The following is a 19,579-nucleotide window of genomic DNA, read 5'->3' as shown; positions in this document are numbered from 1 at the left end:
GCGCAGCTGCTGGAAATTACAGCAAGTTGCTGTGTCGTTAGAAGGCTTGTTTGAATTCTTGGTTGGCTTTTAGCCCATGGCCTTGGACTGGACAGTGCCTCATTGAGTTAGAAAGGTCATGTTTTTGACCGTTCGTCATTTGGATCATTTTTGAGGTCGTACGAGAATTTACGGTGCAATGTGCCAAATTGACTCTCGAAAGAGCGTTTCGTGTTTTGGCCTCCATTTCACCTAGATTTCGACCCTATCATTTTAGGAGCATTATTTTATGATTTTTCAGCATATTTTAATCATGACTATACGTCGGTTCAGTGTCGGTTCAAGTTGGCTCGGAGTCATGATTAAATGCAAAGTCATTAGGCGTCATAGTCGCATCTTTTGAACGTAAATTGCATAGTTGGTCATGTTTAAGCTATTGCATATTTTTCATGGCTCAGTTAGGTTGCAGCGAGCCTGGGAACGATCCAATCCAATCCAGTTGGTAAAATTACGGGACATTTTCATTATGCCAGTTAATTATTTTACGTGCATTAAATAGAAAATGATTATTTTTGAGATTTATGCGATATGGCTTGTGGTTCATTCACTATGTGGGAGTGTTATTTTATACGGTCGCCAGTGACCGATCAGTTCAGTATGGTACCACCCGGTCGCCAGTGACCGGCCAGCTCAGTTCAGTTTCAGCCTCCCCGGTAGCCAGTTACCGATCAGTTCAGCTTAGTGCAGTGGCCACAGGCGTAAAACATGATCTCAACAGAAAGTTTTACCAGATATTTCAGTACAGGCTCCAAGGAGCAAATATTTTTACAGTGATTTCCAGTTCAATTATGCACGTATTATAATTGCTCAGTACAGATTATTTTCAGTATGCCTCAGGACAGGATATGTTAACTCATGCATATTTTAATTCAGATTTTTACTCGTTACCTGCGATATATGCATGCTGAGTCTTTAGGCTCACTAGACTTGATTGTTGTAGGTACTGATGAGGCCAGGGCCGAGGGTGGGGACCAGTGAGCCAGCTTAGGTCGGCAGTAGTGGCACCCGAGGACCTCAGAGCAGCAGTTGTTATTTTTTTTCCGCAAACAATTTTATCAGTCGTTGGATATTTTTAAATCGTTGTTGTTGGCAAAACTTTATTTTCTTCCGCTGCTATTATTTTAAACATTGAACTTGATTCCCCAGTGATTTTATGAATGAGGCCATTTAAGTTCTTTTAAAAAGAAAAATTTTTAATTTTCCGCAAATTTTCAAGAAAGGAGTTTTAGGCCCTTTACAGGGCGGCTGCTGATCTTTTCTAAGAAACCTAATATTTTCTCTAAGAAAATAGAATGAAGTATGTTGTGTGTGTGTGGTGTGAATAGGCGTGAAAGTGTGTGTGTGTGCGTGCGTTTAGTTAATTAGGGGAATATAATATGCTAAATAATTAAATAAAAATGCAAATTAAGAGTTTCTCCCCTCAATTACAAAATCTCCTAATAATAATAAAAAAAATACACAATGGCTAAAACTTAAAAGGTTCTAAAAACTCATAAGAGTACCAAATAAATGATTTAGGCTTAAAAATGCTAAAACTTGATAAATTATTTAGAATGCCCCGACCTCAACTTACAATAAAATACCACATTTTAAAATTGCCAAAATCGTCACCGGTCTTTTTCCTCGATCCCGCCTCGAATAATCGCCTGAAACATGAAACTCGAAAAACAATTTAACGTGCATCATCTAAACTTAAATAATTTAAAATAATGCATTTAAATAAGTCATGCATGGCTAAAACTCATTTTAAACATAAATAAATAATTTAACAATTAAATAAATGCATGAGTTATACGTGTACTAATTTTTGGACACTACAGTTCCTCCCCCAGTTATATAAATTTCGTCTTCGAAATTAGATCTTACCAAAAAATTCCAGGTAGCGATTTCTCATGTCCGCCTCGGCTTCCCAAGTGGCTTCCTCCACTGATTGATTTAGCCACCGGACTTTGACCAACTTGATCACTTTGTTCCGAAGTCTACGCTCCTATCTATCTAGGATTTGGACAGGTCTTTCCTCATATGACAGATCTGGAGTAAGCTGCAACGGCTCATAACTCAAAACGTGCGAAGGATTAGCTAGGTATTTCCTCAGCATCGAGACATGCAACACATTGTGTACCCCGACCAGATTCGGCAGAAGGGCAACACGATAGGCTAGTGTCCCAACTCTGTCCAGAATCTCGAAAGGTCCAATGAACCTCGGACTGAGCTTGCATCTCTTCCCAAATCTCATAACACCCTTCATGAGTGCTATCTTCACGAAAACGTGATCATCTAAGGCAAACTCTATATCTCTTCTTCTCTTATCAGCATAACTTTTCTGACGACCACCACATCTACAGTCTGCTGAACTATTTCTGGGCCAAGTTCTTCTCTCTCACCGACCTCATCCCAGTGAATCGGCGATCTGCACTTCCTCCCATACAATGCCTCGTAGGGAGCCATACCAATGGATGATTGAAAACTGTTGTTGTATGTGAATTCCACTAGAGGTAGTTTAGATTCCCAAGTCCCCGGGAAATCGATCATACATGCTCGCAATAAATCCTCCAAAATCTGAATCACTCGCTCTGCGGGTGAAAAGCTGTACTGAATAGCAACTTCGTCCACATGGCTGCATGCAAACTCTTCCAAAAGGACGATGTGAATCTCGGGTCCCTGTCGGACACAATAGAAACTGGGATCCCATGCAACCGAACTATCTCCTTGATATAAAGCTCCGCATACTGCATCATGGAGAAAGTCATCTTCATTGGCAGGAAATGTGCTGACTTGGTGAGTCGGTCCACTATAACCCAAATGGCATTGAATCCTCTGACTGACATCGACAAACCAACCACAAAGTCCATTGCAATATTCTCCCATTTCCACTCTGGGATGCGGAGTGGCTTAAGCATTCCTACTGGCCTCTGATGTTCTGCCTTCACCTGCTAACAAGTGAGGCATTCAGACACGAATCTGCCGATGTCTCGCTTCATCCCTGGCCACCAATACAAAATCTGCAAGTCCTTGTACATTTTGGTGCCTCCTGGGTGGATTGAATACGGAGATGCATGTGCCTCTGTGAGAATATCCTCTTTGATCGAATCAACACTAGGCACCCACATTCTACCTCTGTACCTCACAACACCATCTGAAACTGTGTAGAGAACACTGCCCTTGGCCTCATCCTTCAGTCTCCATTTCAGTAACTGCTCATCTGAAGACTGACCTCTACGGATTCGGTCTAGCAAATCAGATTTGACCGTCAGATTAGATAGTCTGGGGGTTCTGCCCTTGGGATAAATATCTGACCCAAACCTCTGAATCTCAGACTGAAGAGGTCTCTGCACTGACAACTGTGCTACAACTGCCACTTTTCTGCTCAAGGCGTCTACGACAACATTAGCTTTCCTTGAATGGTAGCTAATCTCGCAATCATAGTCTTTTACCAATTCCAACCATCGTATATGTCTCATATTCAGCTCTTTCTGCGTGAAAAAATACTTGAGACTCTTGTGATCAGTAAATATCTGGCATTTCTAGCCGTACAAGTAGTGTCTCCAAATTCAATGCAAAGACAACGGCGGCTAATTCTAAATCATGAGTCAGATAATTCTTCTCATGCACCTCCAACTGTCTGGAAGCATAAGCTATCACCCGACCATGCTGCATCAACATTGCGCCTAACCCGAGCTTAGATGTATCGGTGTATAGCACAAAATCTCCTTGCCCGGAAGGCACGGAAAACACTGGCGCTGAAATGAGAGCTTGCTTCAAAGTGTCGAATCTCTTTTGACACTCGCCACTCCACACGAACTTAGCATTCTTCTTGGTCAGTGAAGTGAGTGGCACTGGTATCGAAGAAAACCCCTGAATGAACTTACGGTAGTAACTTGCCAAGCCTAAGAAACTGCGGATTTCTGATGCATTCTTCGGCTCAACCCATTCCTTAACGGCTGCTATCTTGGCTGGATCCATCTCAATCCCACTGCTAGATATTATATGACCCAAAAACGCTACTTTCTCCAACCAAAATTCACACTTACTGAACTTCGCAAATAACTTGCGACTCTGCAAAGTCTGCAAAACTGTCTTCAAGTGCTGACTGTGCTCCTCATGACTCTTCGAGTTAATAAGAATATCGTCAATGAACACTATGACGAATTGGTCTAAGTAGGTCTGGAATACTCGGTTCATCAAGTCCATGAAAATTGCTGGAGCATTCGTCAATCCAAACGGCATCACGAAGAACTCGTAATGCCCATACCTGGTCCTGAAGGCTGTTTTGTGAACATCTGCGTCTTTCACCTTCAGCTGGTGATATCCTGATCGAAGATCTATCTTAGAGAACACTGTGGCTCCCTGCAACTGATCAAATAAGTCTTTGATTCTAGGAAGTGGGTATTTGTTCTTGATCGTTAACTTGTTCAATTCTCAGTAATCGAAACACAGCCTCATGCTCTCATCCTTCTTTTTCACAAAGAGCACTGGTGCGCCCCAGGGTGAGAAACTGAGGCGGATGAATTCCTTGTCGAGAAGCTCCTGAATCTGTTGCTTGAGTTCTAACATCTCAGCTGGAGCTAATCGGTACCGTGCCTTAGAGATTGGTACTGTGCCTGGCATGAGATCAATCGCAAACTCCACCTCTCTCTCCGGTGGAAGACCTGTGACGTCGTCAGGAAAGACGTCTGGGAAGTCTCTGACTACTGGCACATCTGATATTGACGAAGTGGGTATGTCAGGTGCGGAAACAATACTGGCCAAGAACGCCTGACATCCCTTGGAAATAAGTCTCCGTGCCTGCATGCAAGAGATCATGCGAGGAAAACTCCTCCATCCAGCTGGCTCAAAGAGAAACTGCTCCATACCCAAAGGTCTTACTAATACTGACCTTTTCTGGAAGTCGATAAGGACTCTGTTCTTTGTCAGCCAGTCCATTCCCAAAATAATGTCGAATTCCAGTATCGGCAAGACGATCAAATCAGCATACACTAGGTGGCCGTGCAATTCCAGATCAATGTCTCTGACCGCACTAGTAGCTGACAACTCTTCCCCTGATGGGACTGTTACTGAATAATTCACATCGAGTCGAATGGTCTTGATATCCAAGTGACTAGCGAACGTCTCCGAGATAAATGAATGGGTGGCTTCTGAATCTATCAAGGCCTGAGTAGCTATTCTCTTAATAAAAATATTTCCTGTGATACGTTAGCACAACACAAAGCTTATATCCCCAAAATTCTACATTAACCTCAAGCATATCGGAAAATTAATATCCCAAGTCTCTCAAAAATATTGCTAGCACACTAGTAATCCCAAATAAAATTTCCACATGCAAGGCAAAATAATACTGAGCTTAGGTAGATAAGTTTATCGGTCAGTAATGTCGTGTCTGGGTTCGCCTCCTATGCATGCATGGCGAACACTCTTCCCTGAGTTGGCTGCCTCCACTGCGGGCACTCTTTCAACATGTGGTCACTGGCTCCACATTTGAAACACTTGCCTGACCCATACAAACACTACCCCGGATGCTGGTGGTTTTATTTCGGGCACACAAGGTACTCTCTCGACCTCTGAGGAGCTTTCTGCTGTGGAACAGGGCCCTTGCCTTTCGGTGGTCCCTGATAGGTCTTCTTCCTTGGTTGCCCCTGGAACGGCCTCTTAAACTGAGATTGCTGATGCTGCTGTTGCTGCTGTGGTGCCTGATAGGGCCTTTTACCCTGCCTATCAACCTCGATATCTCTCTGGTCCTGCTCTGCCGCCAAGGCTCTAGATACTGCCACGACATAGGTAGTCAGACCAACAACCCTGACATCACGGCGCAACATTGGCCGCAAACCATCCATGAAATGCCTCAGCTTCCCCTGGGCATCATTAGCTATCAGGGGCACAAAGTGACACCCCCTCTCTAACTTTCTCACAAACTCCACAACGCTGCTATCCCCCTGACGCAACATCATGAATTCCCTCGACAGTCTGGACCGTACTTCTTCAGTGAAGTACTTGGAGTAGAATACTTCCTTGAAACCATTCCAAGGAAACACCTGCAAGTTGACTGCCACTGACGCACTCTTCCACCTTAGTCTGGCATCCCCTGTCAGAAGGAACGTGGCACACCTGACCCTATCTGCATCGGTCAGTTCCATAAAATCGAAGATTACCTCGATGGACTTAATCCATCCTTCAGCTATCATCGGGTCAGTGGTACCCGAAAACTCCTTTGGGTTCATCCTCCTGAACCTCTCATACACTGCTTCCGGTTTGGGCCTCGCCCCTGTATCCACTGTTGCCTGGTTCGCCGCAAACTGTGCGAAGAGCTGAGTCATGCCTGCAAGCATCTGTGCCTGCAAATCTGGTGGTGGAGGTGGGGGATTGGCCCTCTCCTCATCTCGAGGCTCTCGGTCCTTTTCCCTAGCTTCACGGTTAATCAAACTTCTAGGAGGCATACTGTTCCAGAATTTACCCAACACGTAAGCCCAACATGCATGAACACGATATCAATATCATAAGATGCACGTACTTGAATTTTAATATACACATGCTGAAATTATGACTCAATGCTTACTACATAACATAATTAAAAACTTTAAAACTTACAAACTTGAGGTGTGACTTCGTGAGCTTCTTGCAACCGACAGTAGCTGTAACCCTTTACAAGAACACCGTTCTGATACCAACTGTAACATACCGTATTTTACTACTTGAAATTTGCGGAAAATAAAAATTTTCTTAAAAGAGTAATCAAACTTCAATTTCGATAACGTAAACCATACGTTCCAAAAGTGGTTGCAACAAAAGATCTAAAAAAAATAAAGTTTGACAACAATATTTGTTTGAAATCTCATAACCAGTAGCGTGAAATCAGAGTATTTGACATTTCATAAAAACTTCAAAACTTGGACGGTCCTCGGGTCTAGCCTCCTGCTCAATCCAAGCCAGCTCCTTGGTCCCCACCCCTAGTCTCCTCAAAATCATCCTCATCTACATCGATCAAGTCTAGTGAGTCTAAAGACTCAACATATATAAACAGGAAGTAACAAGTAATACGTAATAAAACCACATGCAACTTTAAAATAGAGCGTACATACATGAACTTGCACTTAAACTTGAACTTATATACGTACATACATAGACGTGCCATAAACATAAAGCTTTTCTTAAACGTGCTTGCGTACTTGTACATACATGAACATACATAAACTTCATCATTTTGCATAGAGGCATGTTTCAAAGCAAGTGACCCATAACATAAATCGCCTGATCAGACTAAACCACAGTACTGGGCTGACAGAAAGATCCACTGCCACATACATGAGACTCTGTTCATGCTTTAACGGGTGGATTGGTCCCCGTTCATGCTTTAACGCTTTCCAATCCGGATCTAAACCCGTTCATGCTTTAACGGGGTGGATTGGTCCCTGGTCATGCTTTACCGCTTTCCAATCCCATACATAATTGATCACAAGACATTTAGAATACCTCAAAAACTTGAAATATTTTCTTTGCACGTCAAACATACTTACTTTGCATTGAGGGATTCATTGGATCACGCTTGGGGCCGCTGCTGCACAAACTAACATGAGTTTGAAATACTTAACTTCCATAACTTAGACTTAGGTACTCAAGCTCATCATCAAAGTGAATAAGTAGCTTATGACATTCTAGTTCTCTCGGGACTTGACTTCTTTTAATCATCGTACTAACCATTATCTTAAACCCCAAAACAAAACCTGATGTGAAGTCTAATTTTCTTTCCCAAAATGTGAATACACGGACCCCGTGCTCGGGTCCGTGTAGGTTCGCAAAAAAAAATGCTCGAAAAGAAGTGAGGACACGGACCCCGTGCTAGGGTCCGTCTAGGGGTCCGTGTAGGCTCACAAATTTGACACTTCCAAGGAAAAAAAGGCACGGACCCCGTGTCAGGGTCCGTCGCAGGGTCCGTGTAGGCTCGGTTTACTGACACTAAGGAGGAAACAAGGGCACGGACCCCGTGCTAGGGTCCGTGTACGGGTCCCTGCAGACTTGGTACGCGTGAACCAACGAAAATTCATATACTCAAGGCTTATTTCTCCTAACTCGATCATCCCGACCAAGAATCGACACCCCGAGACCCCTCCTATGATACTATAACCTTGAATCCAAACCCGTACAACCACCCCAAAACAACAACATCCACCCTACGAGACAATACAACTCAAAAACACGAAAATTAATCCCAAATCGTTTCCTACGGCTTCTACTGAATTCAAGTGCCTATCGACACTACCCGACATACCAAATACCAACCCAACATCATACTAAACATACCTAAATACAGCAACGATCACCCATCGATCTCCAACGAAGCCTGCAACAATAAAACTTCAAGAACACATCAATAACATAATTTTTCAGATCGAAGGTATCGAAAAGTTCTACAATTTTTGTGTTGAATAGTTTTCTCAGAATCACGACTGAAAAATCGCAGTTTTTGAAAAGACAGCAAAAACGTGATTTGTGATCCACAATCTGTTTCAAAATTGATCCAAACATCATTGCTCAAACTTCTACACATCACACATGTATTTTTACATATAAATAACACAACGCATAATAAGACGAGATCGATGCAGAAATAATATACGTGCCTTATGATGTGAAAAACTCACGATACGGCGATACCGAAGCGGAGACGGAGTGAGGCTTGATCCGGGACGATGGTGACTCGATTTTCTTTGAAGAAAACACAACAAAACCTTGCTGGAATTTCAGAGGAAGGGGGCGGCTGCTGATCTTTTCTAAGAACCCGAATATTTTCTCTAAGAAAATAGAATGAAGTGTGTTGTGTGTGTTGTGTGAATAGGCGTGAAAGTGTGTGTGTTTGTGTGCGTGAGTTTAGTTAATTAGGGTAATATAATATGCTAAATTAATAAATAAAAATTCTAATTAAGAGTTTATCCCATCAATTACAAAATCCCATAATAATAATAATAAAAAAATACACAATGGCTAAAACTTAAAAGGTTTTAAAAACTCATAAGAGTACCAAATAAATGATTTAGGCTTAAAAATGCTAAAACTTGATAAATTATTTAAAATGCCCCGATCTCAACTTACAATAAAATACCACATTTTAAAATTGTCAAAATCGTCACCGGTCTTTTTCTTCGATCCCGCCTCGAATAATCGCCTGAAACATGAAACTCGAAAAACAATTTAATGTGCATCACCTAAACTTAAATAATTTAAAATAATGCATTTAAATATGTCATGCATGGCTAAAACTCATTTTAAACTTAAATAAATAATTTAACAATTAAATAAATGCATGAGTTATACGTGTACTGATTTTTGGGCACTAGAGTTCCTCCCCCACTTATATAAATTTCGTACTCGAAATTAGATCTTACCAAACAATTTCGGGTAGCGATTTCTCATGTCCGCCTCGGCTTCCCTAGTGGCTTCCTCCACTGATTGATTTAGCCACCAGACTTTGACCAACTTGGTCACTTAATATTTTGAATGTATTAAGCCGGTCAGAGAATGTCTTCGAGTAATAAATAGTCTTCTTTAATGATCCGGTTCTGAGAATCATTAAAGTTCAAGCTGAATCTGCTAACGGTCTGAAGTAAGCGGTTGAGACTTCTTGGAGCTTTTAGCCGGTCAGGAAAATATACCAGTGGATGAACAGAGCGGTTGAACTGATGCATATCTCATATACGAATCGTAGCTGATTTCAAGCTGACCTGTTTTTGTCATACACCAAAATTATTGAGAATAATATTTTCTTAACAGTCATGTTAGATTGAACTAAATGCACTAATCATTATTTTCTTTGCTTATTGCATTTCATTTTTTTTAAAAAAAAAAATCGCCCATTCAATTTCACATTAATTTGGTGACTTTTTAAAAAACGCATACCTTTAATAAAATTTTTAAAAAACCATGAAAAACTAATTGAAAAAATCATAAATATTCATTTATTCAAATATTTTTTATTTTCATATATATTATTTAAACATATAATATAATATACCTACTCAAAAAAAATATAGATGTCATGATTCGGCAAAAGTTGTTGGATCAGATAAGCTCTTCTAACATCAATCACTAATTTACTCTTTGTTTTTAGGGTAGATCTCTTATAAGATGATCTCACGAATCTTTATTTGTGAGACGGATCAACACACCGGATATTCACAATAAAAGGTAATACTCTTAGCATAAAAAATAATATTTTTCATTGATAACCCAAATAAGATATTCGTCTCATAAAATACAACCCGTGAGATCGTCTCACACAAATTAGCATTATAAGATTTTTTTACTCTAAATATTATTTTTTATGATTAAAAATTGAATAAAGAAACAAATTAAAGTTGAGTGGAGTTGTATTATAACATTTATAGGTTATTTTATAAGATGTGGTAGTCCACATACCATAGGACACTTTCAATATGTTGTTCATTTATAATGTCTATCTATATATAGTATGTTGCACACTTTTGTACTCATCAATGAGATGTTACTCATCTATTGTATATATATCATATCTAGTATATTAATGACATCTCATTAATTGGTATTAAGGATGAACATCATATCAAAATTATATAAATATAATTTTATATTTATATAATTATTATTATCGGACCGTCTAGTTAAAATGGTCGAACAGATTTTTTTAAGATAGACTCGTTGGATCTCTGGATTTTGTGTGATGTACATAAATGATATGAACACCTTTACATATATACGTTTGAATGAAAATTTTGATTTAAAATATAAATTTCAAAAATGTATTTGAAATTATGAGTTTGAGTTACGCGACTTGTATTTACTGATATTCAAGTTGAATATATGCTGTGACCTTGCTGAAAGGGATGAGCCGGGTAAGAGGCTCCAACAGATCAAATCAGTAATTTATAGTATTTGAGAATTTGAGTGAAAATAATGGCTTGGATAACACCTGTAAACAAGAAAGTAATTCGTGAATGGGCGTCGGAGGGATGTCCGGCGTAGCCACTCCGATGCTAAAGTCAGCAGGTTTTTCAGATGAAAACAAGCAATATTTGAGAGAAAATATGTAAGTGCTTGAGAGTTAAAGGATTTCAGAATCTATAAATGACATTAATATCTGTTATTTATGTAGAAAATTGGGTAGATACCTCGATTCCAGAGCCATCTACTAAATATGTCAAGTCGGCTACCCATGCTTATAGCTTCTGATGGCTTCTAGGACAATCCAAGCACAAGTGGTTCTGACAGAATAGACAGCCTGTATCAATCACACTCGAGTGTGGTGCAATTCTCGAGGTGACCCGGGTACTTGTACGAGGGCCCGGGCTATGATGATTGCCCGGGAAGAGGCGAAGTGCCCGGGAAGAGAAGATCTGCCCAGTTCCTCGGGAAAGTAACTGGTATATTGGTTCTGATTCTGGGCTATCCAAGTAACAAATCGGGTTAATGATGATCCGGATCCTGATAGAGGTATCACCACCCATCCCTAAAATAGTCGGGCTAGAGTCTTGCTCGTTGTCCCGATCGATCATACTTGTACTCTGGTAGAAACGTAATTCAGAATGTGTAAGAGTATCGGGGGTTTCAAATATATCATACATGGGACCAAATACCGGGGCCTGATACCACCCGGCCTCAAGACAAGATGCCGGGGCCCGATACCAACCGGGCACTAGAAAAGATACCGGGGTCTGATACCACCCGGGCTCAAGACAAAATACCGAGGTCTGATACCACCCGAGCTTGGAAATTTTGTCGTTTAGTATTCTCGGGTAATCTAAGGGGTGTCATTATGACGCATGCTTTAGCATTTATACCGCCGAAAATCGTTTCATATTCCGAGGCAATAATGAGTCTGTGTCCTTGATATCCATACACGTCCTTTCACCTGTCTGCACGATTTCCTAGAACCATCCTGATCGTTCGATCTGATGTAGATCAACGATGGAGATTGATTCCTTCCCCTTATATATAGTAACCCTCCTATTTTTCAAAAATCACTTTCAAATTCAAACTCTCGGCGAAGTCCTTGCAAACTTTTTTCTCGAAGCTCTTCTGCGCAAAACATTCAACTCCGACGATCCTCCACCGTCTTTTCTCCCAAAAACTTGTAAGTTTTTCTCCTTCGAATTATGTCTAATTCTACTTCTTCAACCTCAGGAGCCAATGCGCAAGGCTCGTCTAGTGACGAGTCCACCGTGCTGCGCTCTGACTCCACTCCGTCTCCCCCTCTTCGTTCTATTACCAAGCCTTCTAAAAAACCCTCAGCCCACCAAACCAAACCAAATTCTTCAAAACTTTCTTCTTCTAGCCATTCCCGAGCTCCTGCAAAGAGCCAGGGCAAAGGCAAAGTTCGGGCCTCGAGCCTTCCTCCAACCGAGACCCCGGGAGTTCCCTGGTTCTCCTCCAGGAGTAGCACCCTCCATGATGTAAACTCTTTGCCCTGAAACTGTCTTCCATTATCTGAGATCAGTCTTCTGGGTACTCCAAACCGGCATACTATGTTTTTCCACAGAAATTTCAAAACTTCCAGCTCAGTGATCTTGGCCAAGGGCTCAGCTTCCACCCATTTATAGAAATAATCTACAGCCACCAGCAAGAATTTTTTCTGAGCCCGGGCAATTGGGAAGGGGCCCACAATATCCATACCTCACTGATCAAAGGGGCAAGATGCCCAAACAGGCTTCATAATAGTGGCCGGGCTATGTTGAAAATTTGAGTGGTGTTGACACCCTTCACAAGCCTGGACCACTCGGGTAGAATCTTGGCTAAGAGTTGGCCACTAGAACCCGGCAAGCATTGTCTTCCGTGCTAAAGATATTCCTCTGAGGTGCTCAGCACAACATCCTTCATGAATTTCTCGGAGGACATAATCCACTTCTCCCTCAGATAAGCATTTTAATAATGGTCCCTGGAATGATCTCCTGTACAAGATATTATTTAAGAGAACAAACCTGGGAGCTTGTCTCTTAATCTTTTGAGCTCGGGCTTTATCCTCGGGTAATTCATTGTTCACAATGAACTTTATCAGAGGTGTCATCCAGGAATTCTCTAATGTTGATAATGCTTCTTCTTCAATAGAAAAGACCAACCAGGAAACATGCAAGACTTCCCGGGTACTGACTTCTGATAGTGAAGCAGCAATTTTTGCCAGAGCATCTGCCTCTCCATTCTCCTCCCGGGGTATTTGTTCAATACTCCAATCCACAAAGGTTTCTGCTTGGGCTTGAATGAGCCGTAGATATTTGATCATCCTGTCATCCTTAGCTTCATAAACGCCCTTTATCTGTTGAGTGATTAGTTGTGAATCAGTGTACAGAATAATCCTGGAAGCTCCAACCTTCCGGGCAGCTCGGATACCGGCGAGGACAGCTTCATACTCGGCCTCATTATTGGTTACCTGGGAATCAATCCTTAATCTTTTCTCCCGGGGGAGATATTATTACAACCCCTACTCCACTACCAGCAAGGCTAGACGCCCCATCCACAAACACTCTCCATACTTCTTCTTCCTCGGGTTGAACCATCTCGGATAAGAAATTTGATAAGGCTTGCGCTTTGATGGCAACCCGAGGCTTGTATTCAATGTCATATTCTCCCAACTCTACTGTCCACTTTATCATCCGCCCGGATACTTCTGAATGAGTCATGATCCTGCCAAGAGGACTATTGGTAAGAACAATGATTTGATGTGACAGGAAGTAAGGTCGTAGCTTCCGGACAGTCATGATCAAGGCCAAAGCAATCTTCTCTGTCTCACTGTAACGGAACTCGGGGCCTCTTAGACATTAGCTGACATATTAGACAGGCTTTTAATCAGAGCCTTCTTCTTTTATTAGAACCGAGCTAACAGCATACTCTGTAGTAGACAGATAAACGAATAGCTTTTCCCCGGGCTCTGGCTTCACCAATACAGGGAGCTCTGCAAGGTGAATCTTCAAGTCCTGGAAGGCCTGTTCAGATTTCTCATCCCACCCGAATTATTGGGCCTTCCTTAGAACCTGAAAGAAGGGATAACTCGAGTGTGCTGACCAGGATATAAATCGAGACAGGGAAGCAATCCTCCTGGTCGGCTTCTGTACTTCTTTGACAGATCGGGGAGATGGCATGCACAACACGGATTTGACTTTTTCCTGATTTACCTTAATCCCCCGGTCGGTCACTATAAAACCCAAAAACTTGCCACTCTTGACACCAAAAATGTATTTAGCAGGGTTGAGCTTTATCCCGTAATGCATTAGAGTGGCAAAGGTTTACTCCAGATCAACGATGAAATATGCCACCTCTTTAGACTTACCCAGGATATCATCCACGTATATCTCCACATTCCGACCCAGTTGCTTCTCAAAGACTCTGTTCATGAGGCGCTGGTAAGTAGCCCCTGCATTCTTTTACCCGAAAGGCATTACAACATAGCAAAATGTACCTCCCGAGGTAATGAAGCTGGCTTTATCTTGATCAGTTTTGGCCAAGGGAATTTGATGATATCCCTGGTAAGCATCCATGAAACTTAGCAGTTCAAAACTCGAGGTGGAATCCACCAGTTGGTCAATCTTGGGCAGGAGGTAATGGTCTTTGGGGCAAGCTATGTTGAGGTCGTGGAAATCAACGCACATTCTCCACTTCTCGGTGGACTTAGGTACCACCACCACATTCGAAAGCCAAGTAGGAAATTGAATTTCTCGAATGTGGCCGGCCTTCAGCAGATCTTTCACCTGTTCATCAATAACTTTGTCCTTTTCAGGACCAAAGTCTCTTCTTCTGCTTCACCGGGTGAGATCCCGGGAGAATATTCAATTGATGCTCCGATATCAGGGGTGAGATCCCTGTCAACTCCTGTTGGGACCAGGCAAACACATGAATATTAGCTTTTAAACAATTGATCAAACTAACCCGGGTGGATGCACTGAGGTCCCGAGCCACCCGGATTTGCTGTCCTGGTCCGACTTCTATCATCTCCTGCTCCTCCTCTGCCACAAAATGTACCTCCCCCTTCTCCACTACTCTTCCTCCTACTTCATCTACTCTCGCTTTCTTCCCTTCCCTCCTAGTTTTGCTCTGATAAGCCCAAACTGCTTCCACATAGAATTTCCGGGAAGAAGGTTGATCTCCCCGGATTTCTTCTACCCGGGCTCCCACAGGAAATTTGATCTTCTGGTGGTAGGTGGATGCCACGGCTTTTAATTCATTCATAGCTGGTCTCCCCAGAATGATGTTGTATGATGATGGGGAGTCCACCACAGTGAAAGAGGTCATCACCGTCTTTTTAAGATCCGGGGAGCCCAGTGTCAGTGGCAGGACAATCTCCCCTTCAGGGTAAACCACATGGCCAGCAAAATCAAAAAGGGCAGTCTCTACAGTTTCCAAGTGATAACCCTGCAAATCCATCCGTACAAAGGCATCTTTAAAATAACATTAATAGAGCTACCCGAGTCCACGAAGACTCTCAAAATATCGTAATTTGCTACCCGGGCTTGGATAACCAGGGCGTCATTATGGGGTAGATTAACCCCCTTCAAATCTTCCGAGCCGAAACTTATAACCGCCTCATCTCTCCTCACCCCCTCCACTTCCATACAATCCCTCCTACTCCTAGACTTCCTCGCCCGATTGGAGTCTCCATGAGTGGAGCCTCCTGATATTATTTTAATCAATCCCATGGCAGGGGGCGAATTCTTCTTTCTTTCGGGCTCGGGTTCTCTCCTCCTCCCGGGCTCACTCCTTAGATTACTCCTCAAACCTCCTCCCCGTGAACTGGATTCTGGTTGCCGGGATGTCCATGGTGGCAATCTCGGTCTTTTGTTGGCTTGACCAGGTGCCGGGGTGGAAGGTGAGGCATATTCTCCCTTCAAAGTTTTGCAGTCTTCGGTGTTGTGATAACATACTTTGTGGAGAGTGCAAAATCCTCTCTTCTCAGGCCGGGATATTTGATAATCCGGGGCCAGATCTCTACTGCATTAATGCACCTCCCTCTCCCGGGCAATCTTCAGAGGCACGTGGTGAGAAAAATTCCCTGAATTACCCCTCCTCAGTCCCTTCTCCTCAGGCTTAGACACCCGGTCCCCTCTCTCCTTCCTCACAGCATCCCTTTTATGCTTCTGGGCCTCCTCCATATTGATGTATTTTTCTGCCAGGGATAATAAGTCCTCGAAGTCCCCGGGCACTTTCTTGGTTAGTGAATTGAAAAATTCACCCTCCCTCAAGCCTTGGGTGAATGCAGTCGTTTTTTTTTCAGTGGCACAAGTAGGAACATCCAGAGCCACTCTATTGAATCTTCTGATGTAAGCCCTTAAACTCTACTCAGGGCTCTGTTTGACCTCAAAAAGACTTAAAGCAGTCTTCTTGTATTTCTTGCTACTGCTGAAGTGGTGTGAGAACACTTTCTGAAAATCTTTGAAAGAATGGATGCTTTGAGGAGCCAATCCCTCGAACCATCTCTGAGCAGAATCTACCGATGTTGTCAAGAACACCTTACACTTGATTCGATCAGTGTAACAGTGTAACATGGCCATATTCTCAAACCTGGCCAGGTGTACTTCGGGATCTGAATTGCCATCGTAATCCTTTATTTTGGAGGATTTGAAGTTCCCGGGAAGAGGTTCCCGAACAATGGCTTCAGCAAATGGGCATCCTTTGGCGATTTCCCGAGAAGTACTGCGGCTCTCCAACTGCCCTTCCAGGACCTTCATCTTTTGCCTTATTTCTAACAATTCTTCCGCTACAGTTGGAGATTTGGACCCGGCACTGGACTCCTCGTCCTCTCTCCTCATCTCCTCCTCCTCCCTCAACTCCTGCTGCTGCTCCTGCTTATTCTCCCGCTCTTCTCTTGGAGGAGTAGCCTAACGTGAATGATTTCAACGGGCCATGGCCTTATCCACCGCTTCAGAGATCATTCTATCCAAATCTTCCGGGGTCGTGGTAATAAGATTGGGTCCTGTGGGAGGAGCACCACCACCACCTTGTCCCAAAGTACGCGCATTATCACCCTCAATCCGGGAATTATCCTGGTTAGTTCTTCGCGTATGAGCCATATCAACGTCTTAGTCTCAAGCTTCCCACAGACGACGCCAATGATGTGACCTTGCTGAAATGGATGAGCCGGGTAAGGGGCTCCAACAGATCAAATCAGTAATTTATAGTGTTTGGGAATTTGAGTGAAGGTAATGGCTTGGATTAACACCTGCAAACAAGAAAGTAACTCGTGAATGGGCGCCGGAGGGATGTCCGGCGTAGCCACTCTGTTGCTAAAGTCAGCAGGTTTTTCAGATGAACACAAGCAATATTTGAGAGAAAATATGTAAGTGCTTGAGAGTTAAAGGATTTCAGAATCTATAAATGACATTAATATCTGCTATTTATAGTAGAAAATGGGGTAGATACCTCGATTCCAGAGCCATCTACTAAATATGTCAAGTCGGCTACCCATGCTTATAGCTTCTGATGGCTTCTAGGACACTCCAAGCACAAGTGGTTCTGACAGAATAGACAGCATGTATCAATCACACTCGAGTGTGCTGCAATTCTTGAGGTGACCCGGGTAGTAGGGTACCCGGGTACTTGTACGAGGGCCCGGGCTATGATTATTGCCCGGGAAGAGGCGAAGTGCCCGGGAAGAGAAGATCTGCTCGGGTCCTCGGGAAAGTAACTGGCATATTGGTTCTGATTCTGGGCTATCCAAGTAACAAACTGGGTTAATGATGACCCGGATCCTGATGGGGATAACAATATACATACATGTATCACATTTATTTATCAACACAATTATTATTGCGAGACGATCTCAGAAGTAAATTTCGCGAGAAAATTTTTTATTTGGGTCATGTGACCGACGATTTCTGTTGGGAATAAATCTAGTAAACAAATTAGGTCAAATTATAGTAAATGAATGATGAGTCCAAGTACCGATCCCACATAGACTAATATTTAATTATTAGAATTTATAATACTTAACTTAAGCTAGACAACATAAATAAAAACATGATACATGGTTTATTAATCTAAACTATTAAATAAAATAATTGTAATTAAAAACGAGGAATTCAAATATCAAAGAGGGACTAAAATTCAAATAAATAACTAAGACACATAACAATACCAAACTCTACCATGTTGACACGTGTTAAAATTCAATTAATTATTTAATTCTTGACAATCACGGTGAAATCGCCAATTTTATTTATTAAATGATTCCTCGAGTTAATAAACCTATTTAAATCTAAAAATCCAATTATTTCTAATAAAATTTAATTAGATCTAAATTCATTAAATTTTCGTGGAATTTCAGTTTTTACCTAACGTCATCCTCACCTTCCTTCGGCTTATCATCGGCAGTCTGTTCAGAGTTCCAAAATCAACGATGACAACTAAACACGAGGGTTATGCTCGTTGCAGGACTTAACCCAACACCTCACGGCACGAGCTGACGACAGCCATGCATCACTTGTGTCTGCGTTCCCTAATGCACCCTCTCTTTCAAGAGGATTCGCGGCATGTCATGCCATGGTAAGGTTCTTCGCTTTGCATCGAATTAAACCACATGATCCACGGTTTGTAAGGGCCCCTGTCAATTCCTTTGAGTTTCATTCTTGCGAATGTACTCCCTAGGCGGGATACTTAATGTGTTAGCTACAGCACTGCACGGGTCGATACATACATCACCTAGTATCCATCGTTTACGGCTAGGACTACTAGGGTATCTAATCCCATTCGCTCCCCTAGCTTTCGTCTCTCGGTGCCAGTGTTGGCCCAACATAGTGTTTTCGTTGATGGTGTTCTTTCCGATCTTTACGCATTTCACCGATCCACCGAAAATTCTCTCTGCCCCTACCGTACTACAGCTTGGTATTTTCCACTGCTTGTCCAGGGTTGAGCCCTGGGATTTGACGGCGGACTTAAAAAGCCACCTACAGACGCTTTACGCCCAATCATTAATTCGGATAACACTTGCATCCTCTGTCTTACCGCGGCTGCTGTCACAGAGTTAGTTCGATGCTTATTCCCCAGATACCGTCATTGCTTATTCTCCTGTTGATGACGTCTTTGTTACTATATTTAACCAATCATGTTTCGATTTGTGATTAATCAACAGACAAGTAAATAGTTGATCAGGCTATTTGATAGGTTCATAATAGTTTGTATTTTTGTTGTCATATCTCTTATTGTTACCACTACCAACGTGCTTAATTGACACATTTTTGTGTGATTTTATTGTAGGATGAATTTTTCTGTTCATGCGATAAATCTGGGCTAAAAGGGTGATTTTATATCACAATTAATGTTACCGAGATGATCTTAGGTGGAAGACAGTAGAAAAATTCAGAAGTGGTTTTTGGACAAGGCGTGATCACGCCTTGTGACTACTCTTCGGCTGCCTAGTGAAATAAAGAGTTTTTATATCAAGGAAGAAATACAAGATAGAGTTTTTCCATAAAAAAATCTATATTCTTGGAGGATATTTTATATTATCTTTTAATTTTTAGGGATTAGATTTTATTTTTTAGGTTATTGGTTTTTTTATGTTTTGGGCCCATTTTCTTTCTCTGGAGGACCTACAAAA

At 42.1% G+C, this 19,579-nt stretch overlaps 1 non-coding gene across 1 annotated transcript; it reads right to left on the bottom strand.

Moving 5' to 3' along the window:
• Positions 1 to 18,160: 18,160 nt before the first annotated feature.
• Positions 18,161 to 19,138, bottom strand: LOC142525737 (18S ribosomal RNA). Its single transcript, XR_012815190.1, has one exon. It is a non-coding gene; the product is annotated as an 18S ribosomal RNA (ribosomal RNA).
• Between the last annotated feature and the right edge of the window lie 441 nt (positions 19,139 to 19,579).

The sequence above is a fragment of the Primulina tabacum genome, chromosome 14 (assembly GCF_025594145.1).
Source record: "Primulina tabacum isolate GXHZ01 chromosome 14, ASM2559414v2, whole genome shotgun sequence".
NCBI lineage: Eukaryota > Viridiplantae > Streptophyta > Magnoliopsida > Lamiales > Gesneriaceae > Primulina > Primulina tabacum.
The sequence above is the reverse complement of the archived record's forward strand: the minus strand, read 5'-3'. Positions and strand labels throughout refer to the sequence as shown.